The sequence below is a fragment of the Pleurodeles waltl genome, chromosome 1_2, assembly GCF_031143425.1.
Source record: "Pleurodeles waltl isolate 20211129_DDA chromosome 1_2, aPleWal1.hap1.20221129, whole genome shotgun sequence".
In the NCBI taxonomy this organism is placed as follows: domain Eukaryota; kingdom Metazoa; phylum Chordata; class Amphibia; order Caudata; family Salamandridae; genus Pleurodeles; species Pleurodeles waltl.
The window spans coordinates 1,077,364,578-1,077,391,228 of NC_090437.1; the positions used below are offsets into that span (position 1 = coordinate 1,077,364,578).

Here is a 26,651-nt window from a genome sequence, read left to right on the forward strand (position 1 = left end):
AAACTAAAAATAGTAAAGAGTCTTCTACAGGCCCCCAAAAACCTGCACAGGAGGGTGGGCCCAGAGCCTCTTCACAAAACAATGGGTACAAGGGTAAAAACTTTGATCCCAAAAAGGCCTGGTGTCATAGCTGTAAACAGCATGGACACCAAACTGGAGACAAGGCCTGTCCCAAGAAAGGTTCCACTCCAAACTCCCATCCAGGTAACACTGGCATGGCTAGTCTCCAAGTGGGATCAACAGTGTGCCCAGAGCAAATCAGGGTCCACACTGAAGCTATTCTAGTTTCTGAGGGTGGGGTGGATTTAGCCACACTAGCTGTCTGGCCGCCTAACATGCAAAAATACAGACAGCAACTCTTAATTAATGGGACTAGAATAGAGGGCCTGAGGGATACAGGTGCCAGTGTCACCATGGTGACAGAGAAACTGGTTTCCCCTGGCCAATACCTGACTGGAAAAACTTACACAGTCACCAACGCTGACAATCAGAGAAAAGTACATCCCATGGCAATGGTTACTTTAGAATGGGGAGGGGTCAATGGCCTGAAACAGGTGGTGGTCTCCTCAAATATCCCAGTGGACTGTCTGCTTGGAAATGACCTGGAGTCCTCAGCATGGGCTGAGGTAGAACTAAAAACCCATGCAGCAATGCTGGGTATCCCTGAACTGGTGTGTGTGAAAACAAGAGCACAATGCAAGGCACAGGGTGAACAAGTAGAGCTGGAGTCTGGAAGAATGGCCCAGCCTACCAAGAGAACAGGAAAGTCAGTTGGGAAACCAACTACAACACAGCAAAAGAAAGGGAACCTCTCTTCTCAGGAAGAAGTTCTGCCCTCTGAGGGAACTGAGCCTTTGGAGCTTGAACCTTATCAGGTTGAGCTCTTAGGCCCAGGGGGACCCTCAAGGGAGGAGCTGTGTAAGGGACAAGAAACCTGTCCCTCTCTTGAAGGCCTTAGGCAGCAAGCTGCTGAAGAGTCCAAAGGCAAGAAAAATGGAACGCATAGGGTCTATTGGGAAGATGGACTCCTGTACACTGAGGCCAGAGACCCCAAACCTGGTGCCACTAGGAGAGTGGTAGTGCCTCAGCTGTTCAGGAAGTTCATCCTAACATTGGCCCATGACATTCCCCTTGCTGGACATTTGGGACAAACCAAGACGTGGGAGAGGTTAGTCAACCACTTCTACTGGCCCAATATGTCCAACATGGTTAAGGAGTTTTGCCTCTCCTGCCCCACCTGTCAAGCCAGTGGTAAGACAGGTGGGCATCCAAAGGCCCCCCTCATTCCACTTCCAGTGGTGGGGGTTCCCTTTGAAAGAGTGGGTGTGGACATAGTTGGTCCACTAGAACCTCCCACAGCCTCAGGAAATATGTATATCCTGGTAGTAGTGGATCATGCTACCAGGTATCCTGAAGCTATTCCCCTTAGGTCGACTACTGCCCCTGCAGTAGCCAAGGCCCTCATTGGTATCTTTACCAGAGTGGGTTTTCCTAAGGAGGTGGTGTCTGACAGAGGTACCAACTTCATGTCAGCATACCTAAAGCACATGTGGAATGAGTGTGGAGTGACTTATAAATTCACTACAACATACCATCCACAAACTAATGGCTTGGTTGAGAGATTCAACAAGACATTAAAAGGCATGATCATGGGGCTCCCAGAAAAGCTCAAAAGGAGATGGGATGTCCTCTTGCCATGTCTGCTTTTCGCTTACAGAGAGGTGCCACAGAAGGGAGTAGGATTCTCACCCTTTGAACTTCTGTTTGGTCATCCTGTAAGGGGACCACTTGCTCTTGTTAAAGAAGGCTGGGAGAGACCTCTCCATGAGCCAAAACAAGACATAGTGGACTATGTACTTGGCCTTCGCTCTAGAATGGCAGAGTACATGGAAAAGGCAACCAAAAACCTTGAGGCCAGCCAACAGCTCCAGAAGTTTTGGTATGACCAAAAGGCTGCACTGGTTGAGTTCCAACCAGGGCAGAAAGTCTGGGTTCTGGAGCCTGTGGCTCCCAGGGCACTCCAGGACAAATGGAGTGGCCCTTACCCAGTACTGGAGAGGAAGAGTCAGGTCACCTACTTGGTGGACCTGGGCACAAGCAGGAGCCCCAAGAGGGTGATCCATGTAAACCGCCTTAAGCTCTTCCACGACAGGGCTGATGTCAATCTGTTGATGGTAACAGATGAGGATCAGGAGGCAGAGAGTGAACCTCTCCCTGATCTTCTGTCATCAGACCCAAAAGATGGTACAGTAGATGGAGTGATCTACTCAGACACCCTCTCTGGCCAACAGCAAGCTGATTGTAGGAGAGTCCTACAACAGTTTCCTGAACTCTTCTCCTTAACCCCTGGTCAGACACACCTGTGTACCCATGATGTGGACACAGGAGACAGCATGCCTGTCAAGAACAAAATCTTTAGACAATCTGACCATGTTAAAGAAAGCATCAAGGTGGAAGTCCACAAGATGCTGGAATTGGGAGTAATTGAGCGCTCTGACAGCCCCTGGGCTAGCCCAGTGGTCTTAGTCCCCAAACCTCACACCAAAGATGGAAAGAAAGAGATGAGGTTTTGTGTGGACTACAGAGGGCTCAATTCTGTCACCAAGACAGATGCCCATCCAATTCCAAGAGCTGATGAGCTCATTGATAAATTAGGTGCTGCCAAATTTCTAAGTACCTTTGACTTGACAGCAGGGTACTGGCAAATAAAAATGGCACCTGGAGCAAAAGAAAAGACAGCATTCTCCACACCTGATGGGCATTATCAGTTTACTGTTATGCCCTTTGGTTTAAAGAATGCCCCTGCCACCTTCCAAAGGTTGGTGAATCAAGTCCTTGCTGGCTTGGAGTCCTTTAGCACAGCTTATCTTGATGATATTGCTGTCTTTAGCTCCACCTGGCAGGATCACCTGGTCCACCTGAGGAAGGTTTTGAAGGCTCTGCAATCTGCAGGCCTCTCTATCAAGGCATCCAAATGCCAGATAGGGCAGGGAACTGTGGTTTACTTGGGACACCTTGTAGGTGGAGGCCAAGTTCAGCCACTCCAACCCAAGATCCAGACTATTCTGGACTGGGTAGCTCCAAAAACCCAGACTCAAGTCAGGGCATTCCTTGGCTTGACTGGGTATTACAGGAGGTTTGTGAAGGGATATGGATCCATTGTGACAGCCCTCACTGAACTCACCTCCAAGAAAATGCCCAAGAAAGTAAACTGGACTGTGGAATGCCAACAGGCCTTTGACACCCTGAAACAGGCAATGTGCTCAGCACCAGTTCTCAAAGCTCCAGATTATTCTAAGCAGTTCATTGTGCAGACTGATGCCTCTGAACATGGGATAGGGGCAGTTTTGTCCCAAACAAATGATGATGGCCTTGACCAGCCTGTTGCTTTCATTAGCAGGAGGTTACTCCCCAGGGAGCAGCGTTGGAGTGCCATTGAGAGGGAGGCCTTTGCTGTGGTTTGGTCCCTGAAGAAGCTGAGACCATACCTCTTTGGGACTCACTTCCTAGTTCAAACTGACCACAGACCTCTCAAATGGCTGATGCAAATGAAAGGTGAAAATCCTAAACTGTTGAGGTGGTCCATCTCCCTACAGGGAATGGACTTTATAGTGGAACACAGACCTGGGACTGCCCATGCCAATGCAGATGGCCTTTCCAGGTTCTTCCACTTAGAAAATGAAGACTCTCTTGGGAAAGGTTAGTCTCATCCTCTTTCGTTTGGGGGGGGGTTGTGTAAGGAAATGCCTCCTTGGCATGGTTGCCCCCTGACTTTTTGCCTTTGCTGATGCTATGTTTACAATTGAAAGTGTGCTGAGGCCTGCTAACCAGGCCCCAGCACCAGTGTTCTTTCCCTAACCTGTACTTTTGTATCCACAATTGGCAGACCCTGGCATCCAGATAAGTCCCTTGTAACTGGTACTTCTAGTACCAAGGGCCCTGATGCCAAGGAAGGTCTCTAAGGGCTGCAGCATGTCTTATGCCACCCTGGAGACCTCTCACTCAGCACAGACACACTGCTTGCCAGCTTGTGTGTGCTAGTGAGAACAAAACGAGTAAGTCGACATGGCACTCCCCTCAGGGTGCCATGCCAGCCTCTCACTGCCTATGCAGTATAGGTAAGACACCCCTCTAGCAGGCCTTACAGCCCTAAGGCAGGGTGCACTATACCATAGGTGAGGGTACCAGTGCATGAGCATGGTACCCCTACAGGGTCTAAACAAAACCTTAGACATTGTAAGTGCAGGGTAGCCATAAGAGTATATGGTCTGGGAGTCTGTCAAACACGAACTCCACAGCACCATAATGGCTACACTGAAAACTGAGAAGTTTGGTATCAAACTTCTCAGCACAATAAATGCACACTGATGCCAGTGTACATTTTATTGTAAAATACACCCCAGAGGGCACCTTAGAGGTGCCCCCTGAAACTTAACCGACTATCTGTGTAGGCTGACTAGTTCTAGCAGCCTGCCACAAACCGAGACATGTTGCTGGCCCCATGGGGAGAGTGCCTTTGTCACTCTGAGGCCAGTAACAAAGCCTGCACTGGGTGGAGATGCTAACACCTCCCCCAGGCAGGAATTGTCACACCTGGCGGTGAGCCTCAAAGGCTCACCTCCTTTGTGCCAACCCAGCAGGACACTCCAGCTAGTGGAGTTGCCCGCCCCCTCCGGCCAGGCCCCACTTTTGGCGGCAAGGCCGGAGAAGATAATGAGAAAAACAAGGAGGAGTCACTGACCAGTCAGGACAGCCCCTAAGGTGTCCTGAGCTGAGGTGACTCTAACTTTTAGAAATCCTCCATCTTGCGGATGGAGGATTCCCCCAATAGGGTTAGGATTGTGACACCCTCCCCTTGGGAGGAGGCACAAAGAGGGTGTACCCACCCTCAGGGCTAGTAGCCATTGGCTACTAACCCCCCAGACCTAAACACGCCCTTAAATTTAGTATTTAAGGGCTACCCTGAACCCTAGAAAATTAGATTCCTGCAACTACAAGAAGAAGGACTGCCTAGCTGAAAACCCCTGCAGCGGAAGACCAGAAGACGACAACTGCCTTGGCTCCAGAAACTCACCGGCCTGTCTCCTGCCTTCCAAAGATCCTGCTCCAGCGACGCCTTCCAAAGGGACCAGCGACCTCGACATCCTCTGAGGACTGCCCCTGCTTCGAAAAGACAAGAAACTCCCGAGGACAGCGGACCTGCTCCAAGAAAAGCTGCAACTTCGTTTCCAGCAGCTTTAAAGAACCCTGCAAGCTCCCCGCAAGAAGCGTGAGACTTGCAACACTGCACCCGGCGACCCCGACTCGGCTGGTGGCGATCCAACACCTCAGGAGGGACCCCAGGACTACTCTGATACTGTGAGTACCCAAAACCTGTCCCCCCTGAGCCCCCACAGCGCCGCCTGCAGAGGGAATCCCGAGGCTTCCCCTGACCGCGACTCTTTGAACCTAAAGTCCCGACGCCTGGGAGAGACCCTGCACCCGCAGCCCCCAGGACCTGAAGGACCGGACTTTCACTGGAGAAGTGACCCCCAGGAGTCCCTCTCCCTTGCCCAAGTGGAGGTTTCCCCGAGGAATCCCCCCCTTGCCTGCCTGCAGCGCTGAAGAGATCCCGAGATCTCTCATAGACTAACATTGAAAACCCGACGCCTGTTTCCACACTGCACCCGGCCGCCCCCGCGCTGCTGAGGGTGAAATTTCTGTGTGGGCTTGTGTCCCCCCCGGTGCCCTACAAAACCCCTCTGGTCTGCCCTCCGAAGACGCGGGTACTTACCTGCAAGCAGACCGGAACCGGGGCACCCCCTTCTCTCCATTCTAGCCTATGTGTTTTGGGCACCACTTTGAACTCTGCACCTGACCGGCCCTGAGCTGCTGGTGTGGTGACTTTGGGGTTGCTCTGAACCCCCAACGGTGGGCTACCTTGGACCAAGAACTGAACCCTGTAAGTGTCTTACTTACCTGGTAAAACTAACAAAAAACTTACCTCCCCCAAGAACTGTGAAAATTGCACTGTGTCCACTTTTAAAACAGCTATTTGTCAATAACTTGTAAAGTATACATGCAATTTTTATGATTTGAAGTTCCTAAAGTACTTACCTGCAATACCTTTCGAATGAGATATTACATGTAGAATTTGAACCTGTGGTTCTTAAAATAAACTAAGAAAAGATATTTTTCTATATAAAAACCTATTGGCTGGATTTGTCTCTGAGTGTGTGTACCTCATTTATTGTCTTGTGTATGTACAACAAATGCTTAACACTACTCCTTGGATAAGCCTACTGCTCGACCACACTACCACAAAATAGAGCATTAGTATTATCTCTTTTTACCACTATTTTACCTCTAAGGGGAACCCTTGGACTCTGTGCATGCTATTCCTTACTTTGAAGTAGTACATACAGAGCCAACTTCCTACAACTGGCTTATGCAAGGAGGGCACCATCTGTGCCCTTCAAAGCATTTCCAGAGGCTGGGGAAGGCTACTCCTCCCCAGCCCTTAACACCTATTTCCAAAGGGAGAGGGTATAACACCCTCTCTCAGAGGAAATTCTTTGTTCTGCCTTCCTGGGACTGGGCTGCCCAGACCCCAGGAGGGCAGAAGCCTGCCTGTGGGTTGGCAGCAGCAGTAGCTGCGGTGAAAACCCCTGAGAGCTAGTTTGGCAGTACCCGGGGTCCATGCTGGAGCCCCGGCGATGCATGGGATTGGCACCCCAATACCAGATTTGGCATGGGGGAACACTTCCAGGATCTTAGACATGTTACATGGCCATATTCGGAGTTACCATTGTGAAGCTACATATAGGTATTGACCTAAATGTGGTACACGTGTGTAATGGTGTCCCTGCACTTAAAACGTACGGAGAAATTGCCCTGAACTATGTGGGGGCGCCTTGGCTAGTGCCAGGGTGCCCTCACACTTAGTAACTTTGCACCTAACCTTCAGTAGGTGACGGTTAGACATATAGGTGACTTATAAGTTACTTAAGTGCAGTGTAAAATGGCTGTGAAATAACGTGGACGTTATTTCACTCAGGCTGCAGTGTCAGTTCTGTGTAATAATTGTCTGAGCTCCATATGGGTGGCAAAAGAAATGCTGCAGCCCATAGGGATCTCCTGGAACTCCAACACCCTGGGTACCTAGGTACCATATACTAGGGAATTATAAGGGTGTTCCAATGTGCCTATAAGATTTGGTGAAAATGGTCACTAGCCTGCAGTGACGATTTTGAAAGCAGAGGAAGCATAAGCACTGAGGTTCTTGTCAGCAGAGCCTGAGTGACACAGTTAGACACCACACAGGGAACACATTCAGGCCACAAACTATGAGCACTGGGGTCCTGGCTAGCAGGGTCCCAGTGAGGCATAAAACACCCTGACAAATAGGGTTTTCACTATGAGCACTGGGGTCCTGGCTAGCAGGATCCCGGTGAGACTGTAAAAACACCCTGACATATACTCACAAAAAGGCCAAACGTGGGGGTAACAAGGCTATAAAGAGGCTACCTTCCTACACTAAGTTATACCTCACTGATAAGGTATAATAAGACAACTGTCAGAGGTTGCTTGCGGTTCCTTCTGGAAGGGGCCTAGCCTAGCAGTTCGGGATGGCCTTTTCTCATGAGGAGCAGGGTTAGTACTTATTTGAAAAAGATTAGCCTTTGTTTAGAGTGGCATGGAGAGAATAAAATCATGGGTTGAACTGCTACCCAGAGCGAGATACAATGCTTTAAGGTTTTCGCAAGCATTCCTCCTATTACCTTTTGTTCGTGACTAGAGATGTCACAACTGTACAAAAATTAGAGACATGTTTTGAAACTGGGATTGTGACTTTCCTGTATTATGCCATTATTCATACATTTTTTTTCATGTCATATAGAATTGTTTACTTTGTTACATTTAATTATAACAGGTTGGTAAAAAAAACGCAGTGCAATATCTACACTAATCTCGCAATCTTCCTGTATTTTCTTCATTTCTGACTGCAACGAAAAAACCGCTCTCTGCCTGCAGTCAGGTAAATATGCAACCTATTATTTTACTTTTTCAGTGACAAAGTTAACCAGTCTCAGTCTTTCGGAAATGTCATTTTTCATGCATTGAATATTTTAAGTTCAGTTCTCATTCTCAGAATATGAACATGTTTTTTTCAAAATCTCAGTTTGTGAGACAGCTGTCCTCTGATTGACGCGACAGAGGATGAAAACCAGGCATTACAAAGGTTCATCATCCTATAGAGAGCACTGCGTTGCTTGCTTCTTTATAACCACTATGGGAAATGCTGTACCGAATACACACAAAGAGTAATTTTGTTTGGCTTTGAAAACTCTGTTACGAAAGATTGGTACAAGGACTCTCGAGCTGGAGAGTTGATGGTATGTTTTTTTAATAATATTTTCCAAGTTATGATTAATGTTATGTACATGAAGGGCACATTCTATAAAGTAACGTTTTTTCTCTGGATAACACATTTTTCAAAGGAAGCCTGATATGACATTCAGAAGGTGCTTGTTTCATCCCACGCGTCATATTTTTTTATCAGATACATAATAGAAAGGAAGTTTTTCCTTCTGAAGGAAACAAAAAATACTCCGTTTACAGTATTAGCGGTGACCTTGAACACAGTTTTGTGGAATGAAAAAATGAGATTTGTTTGTTTTCAAGAATTCAAGGGCACCCGTGAAATCAATCTCTATATTGGTGCCTTTTTTGCTATCAAAGTATACCACGGAAAGTTAGCCTAAATGTATTTTAAGACGATGAAAATGGGCAGGATATTTCTTCTGTAGATATTTACAAAGATTCCTACATCTACTCTTGTATCATGTTTCACGAATATTTATGTTAATGAAATTTTCTATGTTGTTTTATAAAACTATGTTTTTGTCCTATATTACTGTTAAAATACATTTGATCTCCCTAGCTGCTACAAGGCCCTAAACTTAGCAGTAAGTCAGTCATTCAAGTTGTGTTTTGCATGTCCCATTTTAATGACACATGGAACAATGTGGCAATTAACACACCGTGCCAATTAATGCCACACTATCAAAATGAATTAGATAAAGTACGTTTAACAACAAAAGATGTAGTACTGGTACTACATGGCTTTACTAGGATTCTCATTTTATAGTTTTGCATAGGGCTGAATGGAAATTGATTCCGGGATAGAAAAGTGAGACAGTTTCAGTATTTGGACATTATCATACCCTCTCCACCAAGATGCAAAGAACATATTTTCTAGATCCACAAAAAGAGCTAAAGCCACCACAAGTGACATCCTGAGTTTCAAGATAAACTGCAGAGACAGCATGGCTGTACGCTTTGAAAACATTCTCCAGTTAAAACCTTGTAGCCTTGCTTATTAAACTGTTTCTACAAACATAGCAGGACGGTTTAATAGACCAACATGAACTTCACAATATAGAGACTCATTACACATATATCATCTGTAAATGTCGGGTAACATCAGCTAGCTCACAGTACCACATCCAATCCATAAACTGACAAGGGAAAATACATTTCTGGAAACACAAGAAAGATACAATAAACATTCCAAAACCTTTATTAAAATGAGTGTACTCGTGTATGAAAAGCATGTGCTGCAATTATTAGACAGATGAGACATTACTATTGTAATCAGCATTGGTAGAATGGTAAAGAAGATGAACAATTCAATTATGGTAATTGTTGTTAATGTTTGTGTACTCCTGTCTGTACCTAATGCTATACTAAAGAAAACATAGTGCCCTCTGCCAGATCAGTAGGGATAGTCTAACCCCCATACCTTGGTGTTAGATGTCATGAAGCCAGTGCAGGTTATTGTCCTTGGCAGGATGGAGGTCAGAGTCTGCAGGGTTGCATCTCAGTCACAGCTCGCAGAGGTTCAGTGGTAATCCCATCATAGAAGTGTTTCTCTCGCTGAGCCCTAGCATGGAAGCTGTTTATATGATAAAGAAGTGTTATCACACTGTGATAGAGACTCAGAGCAGCTCATTTGGTTTGTCTAGCTAAAATGAAGTGTCCCCTAGTGAGCACAGCCAGAAAGCAAAACAATGGCATTGTGTTCTGAAATTTACAACCCTGGAACTGGCTGTACAGACTAAAGGTGTCAGTGCCTATCAGAAATGCAGATAAAGTACATTCACATATTAGCAGTAATGTATGGAAAAAGCTACCATGGAAAATAGATCTTGGTCTAAGAAGTTGACTGTAAAATAGAGATTACACACAATCCATGCAACAACACCTTTGTCCTTAAAGGATTTACAACTGCAAGGCGTAGGGCAAGGTTAAACATTGCTTCCATAAACTCCTGTTGGATGGTTTAGAGCAGGGTGTGGTTATTTTTTAAACAATTAGATGCAAGGGTGGAAGCACTGATGTATGTATTGGAGCCTCTGAGTCCTATTAAGTGTAGGTCCCAGTGACTCAGCATTTGGTGGATTGCAGGCAAAGGCCTGTATCCATACATCTTGGGTTGCTCATATGGGGGCAGCAGTAATTCCACCCTAAGTGAATGGAGGGATGTAACTGCTAGTTTACTCACTGGAATTGTTCAGATGCTCAGGAATCACTGAAGTCAGAGTGAAGCCATGTTGGATTTTATTTGAGTTTTGCTAATCAAGTAAAGCGTACATTCATCCAAGTACTATCCTGACTGCACTTATCACCCAAATACTTTCCTTAGGCTATATCTAACAGGTGACATTTTAACATACTTAATTCTGTATACTTATCTTCCAAACTATGTCATGATCTGATCTGTCCTCTGGTATTTATAATGGAACTGTATTTTGAATATAAATATATAGCTCTGGCAGCATGCACTTTTCCTTAACTCAATGTCTTTACATGGCTAGAGCTCTGCATTACAATAGCATTGTATATGTGGTGAAGGAATGGTTTATAATCACCAAGTATGTTTATATGTAAAGCGCTTTTCAACCTTTCAGTGGACTCCTGCAGTTGGGAGACACAAAACAGCAGATGATGGCTCTCAACAATCACAGGTAGCTTGCCCATGACTATCAAATAATATGTTTGGGATACTATTGGAATAGTACTGATCATCAATGGATTCTGAAGCCTAGCAGTGCTCGGAGTCTTCATTTTCCATCTAGATGCCTTCATCCCTCCTACAACTCTATTACATCTCAAAGTCATTATTACGTATAATCTATAGATTACCCATAAGTGCTGTCAAGTAAAGTGAATATAAACAATGTTGCATTCTATATTGGCATTTAGTGGACCAACAAAGGGATGCAACAAATGATGTCTAGTCACATTCATATATTCAGATTTATTACAAACATAGACAGTTCCCGTGAGGAAGTGCACAGTGATTAGCTGATGGGTTAACATGTCAGGGATGGGTATCAGTAAACTCTTTAAACAAGGGCTTCAGCAATCTAATCCTCTTATGAACGTCAACATTTTGACTCACAGAGGCAACAGTAATAGGGGATTTTCCCATTGAGACCTTTGACTATTGCCAATCTGGTTCAAAACTCAGAGACACTGAAACAGGACTCTCACCCTTTTAAAAATCCCATGCGCACATTTTGTTTGTATTATGTAGAAATCTGCTTATTAACTATTTACTATGCCATCAGCACTATTTACGTTTTCTTAGCACAAATATTGATTATAAGTGAGTACATATGATTTGTTAAAGATGTTACGACTTGGAGTTTGCTCTTGAAAGGCCAATATGAAATGAAATATTGTGATTGTTCAGTCAACTGTTCTATTTCTCCTACTGCCATTATAGATGCTCTGAGCATAATTACCATGTATGCACACAAATGCTTAAGATAATTACATCAGATCAATAATTGGGAACCACTGTTTCCTCTCTCCTATTTAGCATAAAAATTATATTTTAAAAGCAACAGACCTTTGCATTGGTATGCATTGGTATTAAACTGTAGTAAGGACTACAGTCAGGCATTTTGTTGCTGTTTTTTTTATTTAAATGATGGCTATAGCCGGGGGCCTGCTGCATGCTACCCTACTCTGACAAAGTCGTGGGGTAAACGATTTTAATTGCAACAGTCCCTATAATTCCTTCTTAGGTGGCAATGTACATTGCTTTGTCAACTCTAATTTTGTACACATTTGTAATTTTGTGACAACATACCTGAAAGTAAGGCTATGCTCAAAACATTTTGTAACAAGCCAATGCTAAATCTATAGACCTGGCCGGTTTATTGAAAAGCAATACATCGGGGGCTAATAGAACAGACAGATCGGTGTGTTATGAAAAGTTTTTACAAAGGCAGTTGAGTGGGCCTGTTCATTGTGAAAAGCACCTGTTTAATCCAATATACATTTAAGGGTGGATTTTTATCACTTTGGGCCTAATTAGGAGTTCGGCAGACAGGAAGACCCATCCGCCGAACTTCCGTTGGGAAAGTAGCCACCACACTGGCTACCTCCCTGTCAGACCCATTAAGACTTTCCAGCTAGGCTGACTGGCGGAACCTGAGGCTTCCGTCAGTCAGCCCAGTGGGAAAGTGGTGGCAGTATTGTCTCCAGCTCATGATCAAGCCTGTAGCAATACTATCACCTGCAGGGTGCACCACCATCCTCGCATTTTTGCTGGGAAGGAGTACCCCAGCCCTGCCCATGCAAGTGCATGGGCAGTGCAGGGGGCTCCCTGTGGCCCCTTGCGCCCTTTCTTCACCAGCCTTTTCATGGCGGTGAGTACCAGGTTGTAATCAGCAAGGCGGCGCTGCATGCAGTGCTGCCCTTGCTATTTCCGACCTCCGTCAGACGGTCTGGATCACTGAATCCAGTGGAGACGGCAGAACCCTGGCAATCTGACTGCCAGGGTCTTAATGTGGTGGTTGGACCGCCACAGCAGCGGTCTCAATTCATTATATTGCATAACTTAAAAACTTTCAGCTTTATTTACAGCTTAAATAATAAAAGACCGAATTCATAGCGTGAAAAGAAGGATTCAGCCAATAGTATTTTAAGCCTGGATTATTGTTACATGGAATCTCATAAATTACCATAGTAGGGAAGAGGTTTGATGTTTGGTGTTAACCCCCACTCTAACAAACCTTGGGGGTAGAAAATTTGTTTTGTGAGAATCAATTATTATTTTTCTTTAAAAATAATAATGTTACGCAATTATAAAAGTACATAATTTAAATAAAAGTCTCAAAAGGGGAAGAGAAAAAATCATTATTTTGAGGGTTACTGTTGGACATAGCTCTCTTTAGGGAAAAATCCTGTTTTTTTGTTTGCTTTTTCCTCCCAGCCTATGCTATCTCACCATGCTGCACCTTAGGACTCTAGACACTTCCCTGTTCTGTGGCAGCTGGGAAGCGAACCCCTTGTACTACCTAGGATAGGGGAAGGAGGGGAAGGACGTGGCTGAAGTGCTGCCACAGGCTGTCCCTCGGCCATTAGGGTACTGGTTACCTGGTGGGGTTTGCAGTCTTGGTTGCCAAGAGAAATTCTGGCACATGTGCAGCCCACATTTGCAACTCCGTTGGCAATGTCTGAAGTCTGATTGACTAGGCCAACGGGGTCAGGGGGCACCTGTGCTCAAGATAGAAATCCTGTGAGGGGTACTAGAGCTTAGGGGGCTCTCTACTGTCCCTGGAGGAACCCAATAGAGGAGTCGGCATGGAGCCAGATGGACACCTCTTGAAGGACGTGCTCAGGTGGAGTGGGCTCCTTGAGGGAACCCCTACTGAAAGGGAGCCAGCTAGATCCCACGGTAAGAAGCAGGTTTCCTGATATGTGCCCATGGGCCACGAGCATCAGCCCCCTGTATGGGCAGGGTGGAGATGTGGGTGCGGGTGCTCTCTAAGTGGGGAAACTCTGCTGGGTAGTATTAGCCATGGTTGGACCCGCAGTGTGCCTCAGGTCCGGCACCATCACCTGTGTACAGGTTTGAGTACCCGGGCCAGGCCACATATGGGTGGGGGTTGGCCTTTCCAACCCAAGCGTCCATGTCTCCAACCTGGTAGGGTGCTTCTTATGTGGATACACACACGGATGATGTGACAATGGTGCACATATTCATGCACAAGTAATCACAACAGAAACAAGCTGACAGAGGTACATGAACACTATGGTGGTAGCTGTAACTGAAGTGACACCTACCTTGGCAGGTTGGTTCATGCGCCAGGGCCCCAGTAAGTGCTGAACACCCACTCATGTTCTCACTGCCACTGAGAGCTGCTCTACTTATCAAGTGATATAGGACATCAAGGCTTATTAAGTTTGGTTGCAATAAGGGATTGCAGAGGAGCTGATTCATACTGTTTGGTGTCATTGGACTCAGGATGACAAACATGAGCTGTTGGTAATGGTAGCTTTGTCACCCCTGGCCAGGAAGTGCCACTTCTAGGATGTGGTTGTTTCTAGGTGATGGGATTGATTCTGGTGCCTCCTAATTTAGGCTTCATTCCAGGGGACCCCTGGGAAGAGCACTTCTGCACATTTACCAGATGACCACTATAAAATTTGGGGATCCAGAATAACAGATCCCTGTCATTTAGGGCCTTGTGAGAAAGATGGGGGAGAGGTTATGACACTTGTCTTCCTGGAGTGAGAGCCTGGAACCCATAAATATAAAGATCTGCATTCCAGGACCTTGGGGCAGACATGGATGAAATTTAGGGGGGACATCTGTGGTTCAAAAGAATACCCTTCGATCCACCCCCACTTCACATCATTTTCTAAGTGTAAGTAGGGGTACTCAAAGTCTGCAACTTAGAGTACCACCAATGGACATTTGGGACCAGTGAGGCAGGACAGCATTTGTACACTGTCAGAGGAATCTGGGCATCCAAGAGGATAACTGTCCAAGGAAGGAAATCTGTGCACCCTTCCTGATTAGAGACTGGCTTGAGGCTGATTGCCTGCTGCTGTGTGGCATCCTGAAGTGGCTCTCCAAGGGCATATTGTCTGTCCTCTGTTTTCTGCAAAGGTCTCAGGGACATCAAAGACATCCTGAAAGGGACCTACATTGTGATTGGTACATCTGGAGATTGATGCCTTCTGTTGGCGCATACATCATGCAGACTCCACCTGGCAGGAGCGGTGTGTGTGTGTGGATCAGGAACTAAGGCCTCATTATGACCATTGCGGACGGCGGTATTTTGGAGAAAAGTACTGCCAACAGGCTGGTGGTACTCCTTCCCAAAATATGACATTGGCGGTCAAGCCAATGTACCACTATGTCTACCAGGGAGGTAATAGCCGCCGGGCTGGAGACTTCAGTCTCCAGCCAGGTGGCCGTCACTGTCCCTCCCATGGGATTATGAGCCCGCCTACTGCCATGGTTTTCATGGCTTCCTTACTGACACAAAAACCATGGCGGTAGGCACTATCAGTGACAAGGAATTCCTTCCCTGTCACTGATAAGGGTCTCCCCGCCCCCTCCCACTCCCCAGAGTCCTACCCCACCCTCCCCCTCCCACTTCAGACCCCCCACAACAGACACGCACATTCATGCACCATCATACACACGCATACACACATTCATACCCACATTCACCCACGCATGCATACATCCATTCACACACACATCCACATACACTTACATACATATAAGCACCTATGCATTCACACAACACAACATACACGTACACTCACAACAATGCATGCACACTTGCATTCCTCACACCACAAACCTGCATGCATGCACACACAAACATACACCCACACCCCCCACACACACAACACCCCCCCTCCCCTGTTGGAGGCAGGCCTCCATTTACAATGACACTGGACACCACAGCAGTGCACCTATAGGTTCACTAACTATACTTGGGTCCCTAATCCTACATGCCCTCCCATGTACTAGGGACTTACAGGTAGGTTGTTAGAGCCAATCATAATTAGGCCTAATTGCATGTACTATTTTAAGCATAGAAATTGCCCTGGAACTGGTTAGCAGTGCCCAGGGCACAGTCAGAATCAGCTAAAAATGGGGCAAGAATTGAGGGGGCTTCTGCAATCAGCCCAGTTTTCCCACAACACATTGTAATCAAACTCTGTTAATCATGTGTGTGTGTTGAATACAATTTTTCTGTACATGCAACCTGTGTGAAGTATCTTTTTGGGGGTTGTTCAGCCCGATTGTTGTGAGAACATGCTGTGCTGTTGCTTTACACATTGTCTCTGGGATAACCTTACTACTGGTAGTCAAGCTACCCAAGGGTGAGTGCAGGTTATCTAGCTGTTGTACTTGACCACCCCAGACAAGAATGGCATGTTCTGCCAGGCTGAGCTTACGCTTTAACTAACCGTGCTGCAACAGTAACCAATACCACATACAAGAAACAACCATTAGAGAGAAGAAAGAACTTCGGTCAAAATATCAAATAATAATGACATTATTATGTATCAATTAAACGTGAATGCATAAAGTACATCCTGAAAAATCATTGCAAAAATATTTTTGGATGCTCCAAAAATTGAAATCGAGAAACAGTGCATTGCTCTTAATAAACACACTTGGATTAAAAGTGACAAGAGGAAATGACATGCAAAGAGACACAAATATGGCTCCATATATGCATTAGAATACAAAATTGATTAAATTAACTGTTCCCTCGAGAGGATGTAAGTAATTTCAGAAGCGACAGTCCATATAGTTTAATATGTTGGTGTTCAACCCCACCATCGAAACTTAAAGGGGTCATCATTAGGACAGATGTCAAGGACAGTGGAAAGAGGAACCCTTGTAAATAGGTAAACATGAATGCTAAATTATAACCCTTGCATAAGGCTGTAGGCTGGGGTGAAAGTAGAACACATGGCAGAGTTAAAATGTGAGGGTTTCCTTTGCAGGAAAGAGCAGTGAGGACAAAGGAGCAACTAGTTTTCAAGGTCTCAGGCATTCTGAAAAGAATGTTTCAAGGACTGTGGAGCTGAGTTGATGAGGATGTAGCATCCAACAAGACCACATCTCTTTATTGGCGGGCATGTCTTAAGCATGTGCAGTGAATAGCACATTCAGTGCCGGCTCTAGGGCAGTGCAACTGGTAGGGTTGCAATGGGCGCTGGACCTGGAGGGGGAAAAACTAATCTCATTGGGGGAGTGGTGTTTAGCAATGACTTACGATTTAAAAGAACCTGCTTCAGAGTGCCTTGTGCTCCAGCTTTCAGGTAGCAATACAAATGTCAAGATAACTATTGTATTTAATGCTCCTGCTAGAGAGGGAGAACAGAGTTTTGTTTAGTGGCAGTTTTGACTTGCCATAAAGTAGTGCAGAGGGTTAATGTGCCTGCTGCAGAGAGCAAATCTGTATTTTATGTGGATAGCTGTGTGCATTGGTAACGCCAGCCTTTACCAGTGATTTAAAACAAATTACATTTAGGTGATTGAGGGTCTATGGGGAGATGAGGGGCACTTTTGCTGGATGATAGTGAGGGAATCTGAGGAGGAGGTCATGGGGGGTGCCAAAAGATATTGTTGCATTGTGCGTTACCAGAACTAATGCTGGCCCTGAGCACAGCTCACAGGAACATCAAAGGGTTTATGCTTCTATGGAAGGCAAAGGGAATGTATGAGTAGGGCACACAAAGGTGTGGGGTTCTGGGAGAACATATCTTCTTTTAGTGGTGAGCGTGTTATAGGCACTTACAGTGAATTGCACTTGTAGCAGAGACATAGTGACACCTAATTCACACTTATGACATGCTTTCTATAAAGGCCCCTGTGGTTTCCAGGAGTAATAAAATAAAGTGCAAACAGCTTTAAAGTTAGCAGAAAATGTGTTGATTTAAAACATTGCAGGTCTTTCCTACATTTAATAATCCAAGAAAATTGTGTCATTGGTATTAATCAATGTTTCTGATAACCCAAATAGGCATAGCAAAATAGCAAATAGCGTCCAAATTATTATGTGATCCAATCATTATGTAATGCTGGATTTATGTTATCATAGCAGCTGACGCCTGAACAACCAGTGATGACAATATAAAGGTCTGAAATCCCCTTATTCCTGATTCATGTACTATCAGGCCATAATTTCGTCCACTAGGTCAGAAAGCACCACCTTACAAGTTCAGTGTGCAGGAGAAATTCAAACTATTTCCCAGTAGACTAGAGGCTTAATGTTAGCCTTGTACATGATTGAATAACAACCTGAATCCACATAGAGGGGGTTCGTTGGGTGGCTTTTGGGAAAGTTGAGGTGCATTCAAAACCAGTTTTCAGTTCAGTACAAAAAACAACGGTTACAGGGACATTATAGCTAGGTTCTGAATTTTTTTCGCATAAAACCATAGAAATTCTGCAGTTTTAGTTATGGTTAACTTGAGTAACTATAACTCACACCCTAAGGTAACTATAACTCGCACCCTCGCCTTGCACAGTTTTCTCATCAATAATTTTATTGCAAATTTTGCAGTAATAATGTCAATTATGCCATAGAAGGTGTCAATAATGACATAATATATAGAGTAATTAGCTGGGCATGGTGAAGGCACAAATTATAGTTAGGGCACGAGTGTTCCCACCCAGAGCTGATGCCACAAACAAAATGGTGACCACAACTTTTCTGTCAGGATGTGACCAGCCAATCTGGGCCTGCAGATCTGGACCCAGAACTGCAGGTCCAGATCCCCGGAGGATCAGCGTCCCTCTATATCTATATTTATTAAACTCTAATATCTCAGAAACTGCTGAATAGATTTACACAAAATCACAAAAAGCATGCTTTCTAGACCAAGAGCTAGATTTGGTGTAGTACCATTCAGTGATTCGGCATGTAGTTGTGTTAAAGAATTTGAACAATCCCTATGACGTAGAATAAGGTAAAAGTGTTTTAGGATCCCACCCCTTTTCTCAGTCCACGCTTTGCAGATCACTCCAAAACTTTCAAGACCGCAGCTGAACTGAGCAAAGTAAATTTCAAAAATTCATAAAATGGTGCCAAATGTTTTGGCAAAAAAAATGTTCTATGTGAAAAAGTTCCTAAATATAACTACCTAGTGGCAACCTGAAAAAAACAAAGCTTAGCCTAATGTTATGGGCAGGAAGATTTGTTAAAAATACATAGAAATTGTCCAGTTATAGTCAGCAGAACTAACTATAACTTGCACCCCAGCCATGCACTGCTTATGACCTCACAAATGACATCACCCAGGAGCAGTACCCATTTTCATTTGATACACATGATGGCATTTCATCCAGTGTGGCTTATATTTTCATGAGATATAAATTGACTTTTGCATAGTTTTAAGGACCTTGGGATTTTGATCAATCAATTGAGGTCATCACTTTTGATTCTGTGGCCAGAGATTGGCCAGCTGCCGACAGGTTCTTAGGACTTATTCCTTTTTGCGATCATCCTGTTTCCATATTTTCTTTAAGGAGTTCTATTTGCTTTCTATCAAGATTTATCTGCTAGCAACAGGCAGCTCAGTATGTATGGTCATTAGACCTACTTACCGTTGGTCTTTCTCTATCTGACAAGTCCATTGTTCCACTTCCATTTGCAGTGGTTTTGAGGATGTTGACAGAAATGTTACGTGGCTTTCTTGAAGAAGGCACTGGTTTGCTGAAAGACACGTAGAGATAGAGAGTTCAACTTACACAAATTTACACAATGGCCACTGTGGTTTTTACAAACAATTTGGTACACCGTATGCAATTGACATATATTGATCTTCTGTCTATTTGTCTTTTTTCCTTGTACATTGGCACAAAGTACTTAAGCAATGATGGATAGCGGTATAGGTTTCAATTATAAATAAGAATGAGCACAATTTGCTGATTTGAAAATGTAATTTTTCTGTACGCTCCAAGATGGCCGCCACATCTATCTCCTTTTGTGATATGGCATGCTTGACACCGAACAGTAATGATTTTTTTGTGTCTGGATGGCCCGTAAAATGTTTTTTATAGTGGATTATTTCCTGCATTCATATCTATTTTGAATGGACAGCTGAAGGAGGCAATATTGGGTTCGATGACCGGCATGCGGTGGGTTATATGCTGTCTTTACAAAGATGGCCAAAGCTACTACTATTCATTTTTGATGCAATTCGCTCTTCCGCCCTTCGGGGCTACACTTCTGGGTCGGGACGGATCGCTTACCAAGCATCTGCACCTGAGTACACCGGAGTCGGCGGGTTATTTAAAAACCGCATCGCTCCCTTGGTGCTTGCCTCAACGTCTGTATAACGCGCTGCCACATATACGTGGACACCCGTAAAACTGGGTCAACATATGGGTAATATCGACCCTGAAGCTCATATAAGGTACTTTCTTGACAGGTGGCTGTTTGGCTGCTACTTTTTCATAGATTACTTACTTGCTTATCATATTGTTTATCTGACTGAGTTTTTTAATGCTGATATTCGTTGTTTTCGATGATCACATCGGGCCTAATGAATTATTGTGATTTTATAATCGAACAAAGTAAGAAAATGTTTTTTGGGATTAAATCGCTTTAGATTGAACTTGATACCTTACATTAGGCTGGTTCTATGTTTTTTGAATATATATGAAAAATGAAATTGCAATTATGACCAAATTATTTGTAATTGGTTTTGAGAGCTTTTTTCACTGGGACAGTGGATTTAAACTTTCGGTATCTACATGGATTGAATACTTTCTAAATCATTAAGTGAGGGGTTTGTTTCCTTCATACTAGATATGTCACAACAGATTTCAAGGGTATGAGGACATAGACAAATAAGCAACAAGTCAGAAAACGAATTAGGTATGTTCAGCTTTGGTATCTATGGAATGCACACAAACTGCTCATGTATAGGTCACTCGTCACGTGTATGAACTTAATTACTGGCGGACAACATCAGGTATTTTTGGGAGATCATCATTTATTCACTCACCTGCATTAATGATTTGCTGTAAAATCCCTTGTCAGTTTCCTTTGTTGTTTTTTTGTCTCACATCTATGTATTGGTCTAAATTGTGTCTGGTCTTTTATATTGATGTCTTTGGACATGTGTACATATTTTAAAATTCGCAAGCACACAAAACTATGGTTACGTATGCAGTGCTGTTTATACTCTTATGGTGTATTATGTGTCATGTTACAGCCCTGAAGAAGTCCTATGGGGAAGAAGGAAACACGTTGGCTGTTGGCTGTTGTTACCACAAACTCTATGTGTTATTGAGAACAAGTGGAAGAAAATAAAGAAAAGATTCATCACATCTTTACTGTATACAAAAGACTGGACATTTCTCTATTTCTACAATTTGGATAAGTGGTGCACCACCATTATGTTTTTTACACAAATCTACCAATGGTGTGTCATTTTGGAGATAAAGGGCCAGATGTACCAAATGATTTTACCCATTCTGTGTCTATGGGAAAAAGCTTTCGTACATATGGCCCAAAGAGATTAAACCACAGTCATTTACCAACAGTGTGTTATTTTGGAAGAAAATTATTTAAATTACATGACTGGATTAGTACTATGGCATGTTTTGAAAGTATGGTATATTATTTATAATACAGACATGCAACCTTTGTGGATTTGTAGAAAATATTGTATTTGGCTGTTGATTGTCAATAAAATGATGTGAAGCACATAAATTCCAATGATGCAGCGTAAAATGTAAGCTTACTGTGTAATAAGAATTGATGGTCTAAACTGTTATCTTGGTGACACACGTGATGCTTATAAGTCCTATATAAATTGTTTGAGATTTTATGTAGAGTGAAAGGTAAAAGGTGGCCTGCAGCCATGAGAAACTCAATACCTGCATCATAGGAGCGCTGCAACGTCCTTGCTGACTATTTCCACAGCAAATTAGAAACCATCTAACTTTGATCCCCAAACTTCCAACATCCCTAACAGCCACAGCCTCTAATCAACCACCACAACCGACCACCCCGTCAACACCTGTAAACAGCTCAGCGCATCGACACAAACACCGTTATGAGTTCCATCCACTCCAGAGCACCCAACGATCCCTGCACCCACCGACTCTTCAGCTTCAGAAGAGACAAGATCAGCCACCAATTCACCACCATAGTCAACACCTCTCTAGCTATAGCCACCTTTCCAGACTCCTGGAAACATGCCAAGATCAGACCCCCTTCCCATTCCTGGCAAAATCCTGGAGTAGGCCGTCAACCTCCAAATCACTGAACACCTAGAGAGAAACAACCTACCAGTTGCAGCTTCTGGGGATTCCTGGGGGTGGGCGGCGCGTGTGGGGATGGATTAATACATTTATATTTCTGAAAATATAATAAAAAAGACTTACCTCCTCCGTTGCGCACCTCTCCTCTTTCCCGCATCATCAATGCACGCAGGCACAGGCTCCCAGCCTGCTCTGTGGCCAATCCTGACGTTGCTCAAAGCAGCGTCAGGATTGGCTGGAAGTGCCCTGACTGGGTGTTCCCAGGCAGACTGGGAGCCTGTGCAGGCTCAGCCAAACATACATGCGCAGTGAGAGCTCAGTGCATGTTACCCTCATGGCCCCGCCCCTTTCAAAGAAAAGGATAATATCCTTCTCTTTGAAAGGTCTTGCAGCTGCTGGCTGGGGGGTGATGCTCCTCTGCCCTTATGGAGGAGACACCCCTGCAACCCACTAGACCATTCCCGATCAGGATTCAGAACCAACCACAGCACCAAGACAGCTCTGATCGCTGCAAAAGATGACATTCATGCCCTACTCAGCAGATAAGAATCCGCTGCCTTTATCTAACTCAACCTCTCTGTCGCCTTCATCGTGGTTTACCACCATATACTCATCAACCATCTTCACTAAACTGGAATAACAGACAACGCGCTTAGATGGATGGCATCCTTCCCCATAGGGCACACCCAGAAAGTCTTCCTACCCCCTTTATGTCGCAAGCCAAACACAACATCTGCTGTCTTCCCCAAGGCTCAATCCCTTAGCCATACACTCTTCAACATTTATATGACATCACGTACAGACATTGTCAGATTGCACAACATCAACATCATCTCCTACACCAATGACACACGGCTCGTCCTATCACTCTCTGCCTACACCCCCTCAACTAAGTACAGCTTCCACAACTGCATGAAGAACATCTCAGCATAGGTGAAGGACAACTGCTTAAAGCTTAACACAGACAACCACCATCTGGAAAGACTCATAGTGGCTGTCAGAGTTCAGACCCACCAAAACACCAAAAGACTACACCCGCAACCACGGCATCATTCTAGAGAGTGAACTCTCCGTGAGATGTCAGGTCAATGCCATTTCCTCAGCCTGTTTCTACATGCTCTGCAAAATCTTCAAGTGGCCCCCAATCAACACACGGAAAACAGTAAAGCATGCCCTCATAACCAGCTGGCTGGACCACTGCAATGCATTCAGTGCAGGCACCACCACCGAAATCATGCAAAGGCTCCAGTCAATACAGAACTCAGCTGGCAGACTCATCCTCAACCTGCCCAAGAGAACCCACATCACCTGAAAGACCTCCACTGGCTCCCAGTCCAGAGATTATATCTCTTCAAGCTCCTGGCCCTTGCCTACAAATCCCTCCACGACCAAAGATCCACCTACACAAACCAGCAACAGCACTTTCACTGCCCACGCAGGAACCTCCGCTTCAACACCTAGCCCTCACACAGATTCCCTGCACATGCCACTGCCATGCCGGAGGATCTCGACACCAAGACCTGGAACGCTCTCCCCCATCCACTTCTGCACCTCCCCCTCTCTGACCGAATTCATTAAGGGGCTCAAGACCTGGCTCTTCGAAGCAGATACATTTTTGACCCAAAAGACCCCATTCCCAGGGGTCCAGTGTGCTTGTTTAGTGAGGGCCCCCCTTCCTGGTCAGAGTTCAGGACTACATCTCCTGGGAGCCAGTGCAGATTTTATAGGGAGGGGGGTATGTGGCACCCGTCCCAGGCTGATTTCAGTTCCAGGGGTATGTGGCCCCAATTTTCAGGGCCTGGATGCATTTTAATGGGGGAGGGAGGCATTCGACCCAAGGTGGGTGCCCTAATGTCCACCCAGGGGACTCACCATATCCTCACTGAGGGCTATGGACAGCGCCCTAAGGCCCCCGGGGTCCCAGTCTGGTCACTGCATCCAGACGAAGACGACACTGCTCCCTGCAGTCTATTAACGCTGCTCCCTACAGATGGGAGCAATATTCAGATCTGTTTCTCTGCATCACTGCAGGCAGGGATAGACATCTAAAGGACTCTCCCAGGAGTGGGAAGCACCTGCCATCTGGGAGAATACTCGGGGGCAGATTTTTGAAAAGTGCACCTAGTGCAGTGTTACTTTTCATGCACCCCTTAGCGCTCCCATAATGCCATCATGCATGAGCTGTATTTAAAATACAGATGTATCATCTAAGGAAGCCCTTAAAACCCCGCTGTATATGGGCCATATAGCAATACACCAAATACAACCATACAGAGGGTATAAATATATATACATATTCTAATATATCACTGTGAAATTACCATTTAATCACTGGAAGAATTCACTTCTTTTTATTGATATTCCTTCATATTTGTCTCTCTCAGCATACAATGTAAACATACAAATATGTATCTTATTTACAAACCATATTTACAAACATCTATACATATAACTATGAACATCTCTGTCCACAATGCGTATGCCACTTAGCATATAAAATTCAGAGAAGTCTTTTGCACTAACAGTTTCCAATCAGCAGTTCCTAGATGTATCCGCTGCTAAACCCTTTTCCAGGTGCGCAGTCTTTTGAATGAGGTAGTACTATTCGGTACCGACTTTTCTAGGCTATTACTTCCTGTTGGTTATGAGCGGTACTTTTGTGTTTTCTTCTTCCCCTTTATTCCACAATTCACACAATACTCCTCAGGTAAATAGTCAACGCGTTTCGGCCTTTCAACTTAAGCCTCCTCAGGACATCGGAAACGGTGCCTATTTATGTGATTTTTTCAAAATGTTACTCTCCAATTCTAATTGCCCTAGAGCCATAACCGACATTGTCACCAGGGTCCCTACAAACCCTGTTCACCATTACCTCCAAAGCACCTTTAATCAAAATACCTTCCTGGTGCCTTCCCCAGGGCCTCTTTAACAGGCTCCCTTATTTGTCTATGTTCTTATTATTAAGTTATCATGGTGATGGTCTTTTTATAAACTATGCTAACCACCCAGTGGATCCATGCATTGTGCTCCAGTAACTCATGTGCCACCTCTTATCGTGTTACCTCTGTTCTTTTTATCTATTTATATTCCCCTTGTTTTGTGTACTTTACCCATGTACATGCTTTTTGGCTTACCTTTTCCTTGTATCAAAATAATCGTTATTTCTTTCACGCGTCCGATGACAGCTTCACTAAACTTGTTCGATTAGCCCATTATTCGCACTGTTGTCGTTCAGTAACTAAAAATATATCATCATACTTTTTTCATACTCTGTATCTTAGCGTGTAATTGTGCATGAAATTCTAATTATAGTTTTTACTTACATTTTGCATTTGATTTAAAGCGCAACCTCACTAAGTTACTGTCATCTCGCTCCACGGACTCTCACTTCTGCCATCAGCATTTGTTCTATACTTTTCCGACCTTAGACTGGTCCGCTTCTATCAAGTCCAGAGGGAAAACTCCTCCCTTCCTATGTGCCTCGATTGACTCTTTCTGTGGCGGCCATCTTTGAATGCCTATACACTTCATGGATGAATCACTCGTATCATGCCTCCTTCTCGTATTATGTTTTATAACATGCGTGTAATGCTAGCCACTTATAGCAATGGGACTCGGTGTTATTAATGCCTGTGTCTCAACTATCTAGTCTGATCTTTTATCTTGTCATCTCAATTACTTGATATCACCAGCTTACTAACATTTAACTAAACAGCCTACCGCACACTTTAAATACATCTATTCTATGCTAGTGCATTGGCTCAAGTAATAGACTACGAGATACTCAGCACAGATCTTATCTTAATGTATTACTTAATTATGTAGCAACCATCTTGTTAAGTCTAGCTACATTATAGAAACGGGATAAAGTCATTATATCGAGCCACCTTCATTTCCTATTTACTATACATACATGTCCAGCCTCACATTGTCATCATATCTGCCACACTTTCCAACTAGGAGGACCACTCAATGAGAAGTTATTTTCTCATCTTCAAAATTAATTGAGGCTTATTAGTTCCCAATTAATGACCACATTTCATTGAGGTCGTTTAGACCTTGTGATGCTGTACCATATTTTTCAATAAATCTTGCCTCCATTCTAGCTAGAGTGGACATACACTTATTTGTTGTTTCTACTACATACAGTATTGACCACCATATATCTTCATCTTTATGTCCTTTTGTCTATGTAGTGTTCTACCTTGGGTGCACCTCGTACTTCACATCTAATTCTAGACGTGTTGTAGAATCCTAGCGTTTACTGGTTGTACTGTCTGTCGTATATATATCAGTGTGCAAGGACATTTAAAAGGTGTCCTTGTTGATAAAAAGGTGTGCTTACAATTGACATTAATAGGGGTTTCCCACTTGACAAAAAAGATTATTTTGAAAGGATTGTACAGCAGGTTTTAGGATGCTGCAGTGATGCTACAGAGGGTAGGCCTGAAGTCATGTTTTCTATGACATTGTAGTAGAAGGCACAATCAGTGCTGCAGCCACAGGTAACATTTAACCTTCCATACCATGGGTGTTGCCTTATGGGAAAAGT

General features: G+C 44.3%; 1 long non-coding RNA gene across 2 annotated transcripts in view; it reads right to left on the reverse strand.

Moving 5' to 3' along the window:
* Nucleotides 1-25,532, reverse strand: part of LOC138247972 (uncharacterized) — a 274,693-nt gene extending 249,161 nt beyond the window's left edge. For both annotated transcript variants that reach the window (XR_011194589.1, XR_011194590.1), the window contains exons 1-3: nt 25,423-25,532; nt 19,430-19,538; nt 9,785-9,937 (exon numbers count right to left, since the gene is read on the reverse strand). This is a non-coding gene — a long non-coding RNA (uncharacterized lncRNA). The remainder of the gene's footprint in view (nt 1-9,784; nt 9,938-19,429; nt 19,539-25,422) is intronic.
* Nucleotides 25,533-26,651: the final 1,119 nt, after the last annotated feature.